The sequence below is a fragment of the Babylonia areolata genome, chromosome 13 (assembly GCF_041734735.1).
Source record: "Babylonia areolata isolate BAREFJ2019XMU chromosome 13, ASM4173473v1, whole genome shotgun sequence".
In the NCBI taxonomy this organism is placed as follows: domain Eukaryota; kingdom Metazoa; phylum Mollusca; class Gastropoda; order Neogastropoda; family Buccinidae; genus Babylonia; species Babylonia areolata.
Genome location: NC_134888.1, coordinates 18186849 through 18196848, shown reverse-complemented (window position 1 = coordinate 18196848; position 10000 = coordinate 18186849). Strand labels below are relative to the sequence as shown.

General features: G+C 40.7%; 1 protein-coding gene across 2 annotated transcripts in view; it reads right to left on the bottom strand.

Moving 5' to 3' along the window:
- Positions 1-1962, bottom strand: part of LOC143289118 (uncharacterized) — a 12164-nt gene extending 10202 nt beyond the window's left edge. Inside the window, exon 1 of one of the 2 annotated variants that reach the window (XM_076597979.1) lies at positions 1835-1962. The gene's annotated coding sequence lies outside the window, so the exon portion shown is untranslated. Of the gene's footprint in view, positions 1-1799 lie in introns of both variants that reach the window. The other variant, XM_076597980.1, reaches the window with a different exon arrangement.
- Positions 1963-10000: the final 8038 nt, after the last annotated feature.

Here is a 10000-nt window from a genome sequence, read left to right as displayed (position 1 = left end):
ATGTTCAGTCATAACCTGGGTAGTTTCCTATTTCAGTTAGTATAGCTGTCCTAAATTCTGGGACCTATTCTAGGACGAACATTTCCGCTTCTCAGGTTTGCAGTGCAGGTGTATGAGAAATGTTTTAAACAAATTTGATTCATTCACAGAAACATCAAGGCAGCAGTAAAACAGATGAGTTGAAGCACAACAAGCAAAGCTTATAACCGTGTTCTAAACTAGTTACTTGTCAATGAACTGGTTGCAATTAAAAAAGAAAAAGAAAACGTACACGAACTGGAATGAAATACAAAATAAGTAACGTGGTAAAGTAGAAACGGGGGTGGGGTGTTGTCAAAATAACACATTCACTACGCATTGCAAATTCCAGATTGCCGAACATTTCAAAGGGAACCTTACAAGAATTCCACCATGTATGAGAAATATATAAAAGTGGCGTGAGATCCATAGTTCTAATGAAGAGTTAGACTTAGAAACGACGCGAAAGTCGGAGACAAAGAAATAAAAGTATCAAAATGTGATGAGGAAAAAGACTTAGGTGTCACATTAATTTTGACAAAAATTTATCATTTGACAAACATATAACAAATAGTATAAACAAAGCGAACAGAATGATTGGAATAATAAAAAGAGCATTTACATTTATAGATAAGGTTACTTTCTTACGGTTATATAAAACATTAGTTAGACCTATCCTAGAATATGGAAACACTGTATGGTACCCAACGCAAATAAAGCAGTCACAAGCCATAGAAAGGGCTCAAAGAAGAGCAACAAAGCTGGTCTATAGCATAAAAGATTATTCATATCAAGAAAGATTAAAGTACTTACAACTTAACATCACTTAAAGCAAGAAGAGTAAGAGGGGACTTGATACAGACGTACAAAATATTAAATGGGTTTGACGATGTAAACAAAGCATGCTTTTTTTTGTACTCCAAAGGTAGACACTACAAGAAACAGTACAGACAAAATATTTAAACAGTATTTCAGAACAAAATTAATTAATCTCAGAAAGTTTACATTTAGTAACAGAGTAACAAATTATTGGAACAAATTAACAAACAATATCAAACGCGCACCTAGTATAAATACTTTTCAGAACCTCATAGATAAACACGAGTTATTGACAAAAGCGAAATATGACTTTGATGGATAAAATGACTGAGCTAGTCAACGACCTGACCAACAATGTAAAGGAGTAAATTTGAAGGGGCATAAAAAGCCAAAAATGGCTAAGTTGTATAAAACAATGCCCCAAATCCTGATCCTGATCCTGAAATAATAAACACGAGCCGACACTTATCAACTCAAGCCGCCATTTGTTTTCTTTCATTTTTACCTCTGCATGGTTTTAGAGGGCCAAACACGGAAAGAGCGGATTTCTGATTGGCACGAACTGAATTTACGCATCATTGCAGACGAATTTTTGTCGGACTTGAACGAAGAACGAAGAAGACTGTGCATTCATGCAGTGACTGGATGTCAGTTCAAGCTATCGAAAACTAAACACAACAACCCTCAAAGTGGAGTCGGAAACCACTGAAAATGAGTAACAACATCTACTAATGTCAACGTTCGTTTCATCTCTGCACGAAAACCACCGTTACATTTACAATATCAAGTCAACTGACAAATTCAAACAGTGGAACAAACAAACATACAGGCAGACAGACTGACAGACAAATAACCAGCAAGTCACTAGAGAACAACTAACTCAGCAGGCAAAAGAAAGCAAAAACAGCAACAACAACAACGACAAAAAATAAATAAACTTGTCCAACCACGTTTTCACACACTTTCCAAAAGGACGTCAAGCAGACAACTGACTTGCCTTTTACTGTTCTATTGGAGTTTAACGACCTAATGGCGCCTACACGGGCCTTTTGTTCTATTGTGCGTTGGACCCTTTTTATACTGTCCTAAACATCGCACGGGAACTGGGCGATTGGATGAAGGCGGAGAGGGGGTTTGAGGGGGCGTGCGGCGAGGAAGGGAGGAGGAAGAGGGACTGTGAATTATTGGGAGCTGGAAAAGGCTGCGTGACGTAACGTTCACGTGCTACACGTTGTGGCGTGGTTATTATTATGGTCAAGGGCGTGCAGTGTTAGTTGGTTGGGAAAGGGTATAGTGCAGGGAGAGGAAGGAAGGGGGTGGTTGGTGGCTGGGGGGATGTGGAGGGAGGGGGGGGGGGGTAGTTTGGTGGGTGGGTGGAGTATGGGGGGAGAGTTGGCGGAAGGAGGCATGAGACAACAAAACAAAAACAAAAAAAGAAGAAGAAAAAGAAAATTGGAGTTATGACATTGGAGCAGTCATTTGATAAATAAACACGCCTGCTTAGTTCTATTATCAGGACTCTCCTCACGTGAACTAGCTAGGAAACTTTCACAACACGAAGGCCCCCATCCCCCACCGCTCCCCACCCCCCCAACATCCCCCTAGCACTGGTATTTCGGATCATCCTTTATTAAGGGTGCATACTTATTTTACAATGTTACTAACTGATTGTGTTACTGAGTTAGCAAAGTTTGGAAAAACCAACAACGCACTTCTTCTTCTTCTTCTTCTTCTTCATCATCACCATCATTATCATCATCATTATCGTTGTTGTCGTCATAGTTATTGTCATATTCCTCCTCCTTCTCTGGTCCTAGTCGTGATCATAATCATACGACAACAATAACAAAAGCAACATTGCGTCCACAAACAGGCCCACAACACAGTACTGGTACTCATATCACTTTAGACGGGGCAGACAGACAGACAAAAGGACGTACGTACTGATCGAGACGCGGCAGACATCAGTGACAAAAAAAAAAAAAAAATCATGGACAAACAAAAACATAAAGCGAGGAAAAGTGAATTAAAGTACAGGTGTGTTTGGGCAATGGACATTCTGGTACAGAAAGAGATAAGAGAAGGGATAAGAAAAGAAGAAAAGAAATCCCCAAACGAACGAAAGAAACAGAGACAAGACAGAGGCAGAGACAGACAAGACAGAGGCAGAGACAGACAGAGATGTGTTGTGTAAGGACATGTCAGTGTGAACCTGGGGGAAAAAAAAGGGGGGGGGTGGAGGAGGGGAGAAGTATGGCGTTGTTAATATTACGAGCCACCAGTGTGTGGTGTTGCGTGGTCTAACAGAGGAGGAGGTGGGCAAGGAAAGGGAAGGAGGTGGGGAAGACAGAAGGGAAGAGGTGGAGAGCAGGGAGTGGTTGAAGCTGCAAACATCAAAGGGGGAAGTGTGTAGGGGGTGGAATGGGGGGGTCGGTTGGGAGAGAGTAAAACACACACACGCACGCACGCACGCACGCACACATACACACACTAAGTCATGAATAAAAGAACAGGTCAGCACGCACAAACACACATATACGCACAAACACCACACACAAACACACACACACACACACACACACACACACCACACACACACACACACACCACACACACACACACATCAAAGGACTACTCTAGTGCTTATCACCGCCACTTTTCACCGACCGCACCCCCCCTCCCCTCCCCCCTCTCCTCCCTGATGCTTGGCAACCAGTTGATTAATGATATCATCATCATTTGTGTTGTTCTAATTGCCAACAAGTCATCGTGACACGTGCTCACGTGCGCACAATTCTTCTTCTCCTGGCTGTGTTTTTGTTGTTGTTGATGCTGTTATTGATGTTGTTGTTGTTTCTATGCCTGATGCTTTAACCCTTTCAGCACAATTAGTCAGATAAGCTTTTTGAATGCTTCATGCTTAACTTTTTAATTTTTCAACACAAGTCTTCAGTGAGACTATATTTTGACCTTTCAGCACTGCCAGGATGACGGCTTACATAATTTTCCCCGCCAGGAAGATTAAAATCTTCTTCTCTCTTTTTTTTTTCTTTTTTTTATTATTCAAAAAGTAAAAGAATGACAGTTCGCAAATATACTTCACACACACACACACACACACACACACACACACGTGTGTGTGTTGACCATTTTTGCACACATTGGTTATGTTGCATAATCATGTTAAAAGCATACTTGTCCACTTCATATGCCTGTAATGTTGGCTTTACTTCACTCAGTGCTACACTACATGTGCATACAAAGAATTTGGCTGTCAATGAAATATGTGAGAAACATTCGTCAAGTTGTATTTTCCTATAATTATGTCCAAAAGGCACCAACCAGTGCATCATCAAGAACACGTCGATCACAATGTAAACATTTTTCTTTTGAATATCTTAAAAACTCCACTTCGATAGGAAGGAAAATCAACTGCGATAGGAAAAACAAATAAAACTGCACGCAGGAAGAAAAAAAAAAAAGGGTGACGCTGTCGTCTAGCGACGCGCTCTCCCTGAGGAAAGCAGCCCGAATTTCACACAGAGAAATCTGTTGTGATAAAAAGGAATACAAATACAAAACTCTTTCTAAAAACGTTATGCATAATGACACTCCCAGTAGATAATGGTCGGTGTTTTTGTTAACCTTTTTTTTCTTTTCTTTTTTATCCATGCAGAAATTACGTTTGTCATCATATGGCACTCCCATGTTCATCAAAATAAAAATTAGTCGGAAGAACACGATACTTTATTTTCATCTTGAAATATTTTAATCATTTCAATCTTGGATCTTTCTTTTACCCCCCCCCCCCCCCCCCCCACACACACACACACACCACCACCACCACCACCACACCACCACCACCATGTCCCAGTTTTTTTACAGGCATTTGGTAGTTCTTGGTTTTTTCCAGTTAGTACATTGTAAACAAATATTTCGTTCCTCTGGGAGCTGTTATTATAACTCTTCATTGTAGCTGGCTGACGCCATTTTACCATAGTGCCTGGTTACTATGAATGTTCTATTTACTTTTTTACATGTCCCCCTAATGAGCTCAGTCCCTGAGCTGCGGTGCTGTGAAGGACAAAATAATTGCTTTATGGTTAATGTTTTCTGCCAAAAAGCTAAAGTTTTGTCCTTTCATTTGTATTCTGAATTGTTTCGTCATCTCTCTGTAGATAATTTCCTTGATGTACATACACTTCCTAAACCATTCACAACAAGGATACATGTATATACTATATTCTTCCAAAGGACACCCTAAAAGTGACACGCATTGATCCAAATTTGTGTGTGTGTGTGTGTGTGTGTGTGTGTGTGTGTGTGTGTGTTATTGTTTGGTTGATGTAAACAGTATTTAATTTTTCAAACATGTCACGAAACAATATAATCATACAATTCAACAGGATTACAAGAACAGATATTTGGCTGGTTGGTTGGTGTGGTTGGTGTTTTAACGTTGCGAAGTTTGCAACCAGCAAGACGTGGCTACAGTCACACACAAACAAACAAATAAGTAAATGAAAAAAATAAATGAATTAATGAATGAATAAAAAGATAAATAAATAAACTGAAAATCGCATGTCATTATCGTGTTTATGACAAATCGACACCTAAGTTATAACGATTCTGGGCCACTTCAACATAAAGTCCATTACAATGCACTCCAAAACATTCCTGTAGATAAACATATATACAAAACAACAATAGCAGCAGCAACAACAACAACAACTAATAAACAAACAAGCTGGCAAGTCCAACAATACAACTAATATTATTCAGCTGTGAAAGTTGTCAAACCGCTTTTTAGCTGACGTTTTGCGCGTCAAGTGCAGAAACGACGACAGAAAAGGCAACAAGTGACGCAGTCAACCTCCCCCCCACCCCCCATCCCCCGCCCCCCACTCCCCCCCAACCCGCCCCCTCCCCCCTCCCCCCCCCACACACAACACACACTGTGATACACACACTGTGACACAGCAAGTGTCATAACTGTATGACTGCCTATAAATTTCGTTACGGTGCTTTTGCTCTTTTTAATTTTCTATTTTTTTGTCATCGTAGGTCATGCACACATCCGGAGACAAAGGACAAAGAACAAAGGATGCGAGGGAGGGTGAAACGGTGAGGAGAAGGCGAGTTGAGAGGGGGGAAAAGGGGTGCGGCGTGGTGACGGAGGCTGGGGGAAAGGCGGGGATGAGGTAGAGGGGGGAAAAGGGAGGAGAGGGGGATGGGAGGGGAGTGAGGATCGACAGAGTGTAAACGAAATTTTATGCAGTCAGTCGTCAAGGGCGGCGTGCTGGTTTGCACGAAAGCGGGAAGGTGGTTGGCCGTTAGGGTAAGGGGATGGATTATAGATGGGTGTGGTGGGGAGGGGAGGGGGCAAGAATGTGCAAGAAGAGGGGTACTGTAGTCGGGGGGGGGGGGGATGGAGGTAGCAGGTGGTTAGATGATAAAGGGTGAATAGCGATGAGGGAAACTGTTTCCCTTCCCCCCCCCTCCCCCAACCCCCACCCCTACCACCCCGCAACAACACCACCCCCAGTCCAAATAAAAGGACAAACCTGTTTACGCCAATTTCACCGTCCTAAGCACTGTAATAATTATGGTAATATCATTATCATTATTATTGTTGTTGTTGTTGTTATTATCATCATTATCATTATCACCATTATCATCATCATTACTACATTATCATCATCATCATTACTATATTAGTAGTAGTAGTAGTAGTCGTGTTATTATTATCATCATTATCACCACCACCTCCTCAACCACCACCATCATCATCACATCATCATCATCAGTAGTAGTACTAGTACTAGTAGTGGCAGTGTCATTATTATCATTTTCTATTGTCGACCAGTCCGTTATGCACGTGTGTAATTCGTCATCCACCCCTTATGTGCTTACTTCATGTCACTTCGGAACAGTTCACACGGTTTATCTAAGAACAAAATTAGCAGCAGTAGTTCTAGTAGCAATAGCAGTAGTAGCCGCGAGTAGTAGTGGCAGCAGCAGAATTAGCCGCAGCAGTATGGTAGTAGTAGTAGCAACAGTAGTAACAGCAGCAGCAGCAACAGCAGCAGTAGTAGTAGTAGTAGTAGTAGTGATAAACCTTCACTGTACATTCATGCCTCTTCTCAGTAACATGGCGATATCCATATTAAGTAGTGGTTTTCACACAACTAAACCACTATAATAAAGATTCACTTTCATAAAGTTCCAAAGTCTGCTGATCAAAGCTGAAGAAATATGAGTGGTTTCATTCTGGGATCGATATCAAGAAGAGTTGAGAGAGAGAGACAGAGAGACAAAGAAAAGGAGATGGAAAGGGAGGGAGAGAAGATGATGGGAAGTCAGCATCAAGACAGACCGATAAACTTAAGACTGCACAGGAAAGACACTGGCTCCCATCACCGTCACTGACGTTGTGATGGAGGCTCAATAAGTATCGAGATGCAGCTGTTTGAGCATAGGTATACTAGTACGCAGTATCCTAGCTTTTCGATATATCCTCCCCCAGCTTTCAAACAATTGCCCCATTCTTCGAAAACCACACCTCAAAGACACCCTGGCGGCAACCACATTGATTTATCTAAGTATATCCAAAATGGAGCTCCTCGAACAAAGCTTGAGCAATCATCGGCACTCTGGAAGTGCCCTTTCATTCCGTCAGTTATCTGTTTCAGTTTCAGTTTCTCAAGGAGGCGTCACAGCGTTCGGACAAATCCGTATACGCTACATCACATCTGCTAGGCAGATACCTGACCAACAGCATAACTCAACGCGCTTAGTCAGGCCGTGGGTGCGTGCATATATATTTATTTACCTGTCAGAGTGGATTTCTTCTGCAGAATTTTTTTTACCAGAGGACAACACTCTCGTTGCAATGGGTTCTTTTTCAGTGCGCCAAGTCCGTGCTGCACACGGGACCTCGGCTTATCGTCCCATCCGAAGGACTAGACACTCAGGTTGATTCATGTTATCAATAAAAACATGGATTTCATGTGAAAGAGTATTTAATTTTCTTTCATTTGGTATATAATGTGAGTAGTTTGCTTGTTGGTGAGTGTCTGATGTTGAGTCTTGAATGACACCAGTGTGGTTATTTTAGCAAAACTCAACATTTTCCGCGAACTGGTAAGAGTTAATCATTACACCACATTTTGCTTTTTCTTGCAAAACAGGTTTCCGGGATATTGACTGACATTAGATTTTTCAGCATAGCTTTGACATCATAGCTCTCTTGTATGATACAAATGTGTTAGGGTAAGCTTGGCTAGGGGCTATGGTTTATTGTTAGAGATATTCAAAGAATTAAAAATATTCTTGCTGACAGCGCCAAGTTGTAACAAAGTATACTTGGGTGGTAAAGGGCTGTGGTTTAGGGATGGATTTAATTTGGATAAAAGAATTGAAACATTAAAGGGAATAATTTTGGATCTTTTTTGTGATGGATCAATATCCTGTCGTAAAATATTTTGAAGGATCAAAATCCTGTCGTTGATTAATCAAGGATCAATATCCTGTCGTAAAAATAATTCTCAAGGATCAATATCCTGTCAGTGACGCCACTTTTGTAGCCGTGGTCCCGAGGGGTTTATAAGGGGACGGTACAAAAGAACTAACTGAATGACTGACTTTGGATAAAAGGATAGAAAAGAATCCCTGCACACAAGCCAGGAACATATAAAGGCCAGTCACAAAAGGGTTTTTCTGTTGTTTTATTTACAATAGTTATGAGAACATAAGAAGAGAAGAAGAAGAAAACAGTGCACTGATAAGGACACAATCCAACAAATGTCATTAATCACAACATGCCAGCACAAGTGAATAGTAAAGCACATGTATACACATTACATGGAAAGACTACCACTCGGTTCTGGATAAGCAACAACATAAGATAAGATAATGCATATGTGTGAAGACCAACTGATATTTCTAAAACATTTAAATAGTGCAGTTAAAGTGATTGAAGCTATGCTGATTTAATGAAAGTACACTGACAGTATAGATTAGGTAAAGCTTATACTGTGTCAAATTGACTCAAATGAATCAGTTTTATCATGTAGCACTATACTGGAGTGAGCCATATAGGAGAGAGCATGATAACTAAATTACAATTAACTGACTGCAATATATACCAGTTGGTTTTAACTAACAACTGATATCACTACAGCATTATCTTGTAATCACCACAACAGAATACTACACACATCTTAGAGTACTGAGAATCGGTGAAACACTATAGCAGCATAACTGATGTCAGCATGTAAAATAATACATGAATAATAAACAAGCTAACAGAATCAGTGGCTTTGATATAATACTGGCAAACTGATAGACTGGATAGCAAGTTAGTACACAACACAGAGATTGGAAGAACTGTCATGGTTTAACCATTAAGTGGTGAATGAACCTACACAAGTAATCCATTGCATCAAAGCCAAATATCAACATAGCTAAGCTTGTGCTCAACATTTAAATCTCTTACCCCAAAGGATAAGTAACCTAACCTTCATCAGTGACAGCAGATGAGAAAGAATGCCTCATCCACTAGAACATTCTGGAACAAACTATCAGTGTCCAGAGTCGTCCTTGACTGTGACGTTGGAAAGAATTAAATGGAATACTGCTAAGAGCATATGATGACATGGCAATTATCAAGATCAATCATAGTCGATTTGTGACTACATGTCAAAGCAATAACTGAACCAAGTAAACCAAACTTAGGCAATATCAACATAGTCATATGAACACAAGCAATGTGTTGGACAATTTACAGATCATCAACACATTCTACACACTAGTACTTACAGCAATACGTTGCGAGACACCGTCCACTGGGTCAGCAACACACACTGTGGGTGAAACAACAGTCAGTGGTCAGCTAGCTGGCTATCACTGCAAACGGGCTCAGGTGAAAGTGACCAGAGATCACTCACTCCGTCTACTTATGAAAGTTAAGTGGACTGCAAAGGCACTCGCCTAGCCCGTGAAACAAAACGTTCCCAATCAGTCTAAATCTGATAAGAATTGTGTTTGTTACAAGGTGTTTAGTGGTAGATTTCTGAATGATTCCTGAACCGATTTACATCGGATAGGTCGCAAAAGAAAGAGCTCTACACCTATTTTCTACTGAGTATAAAATGAAGTGTTG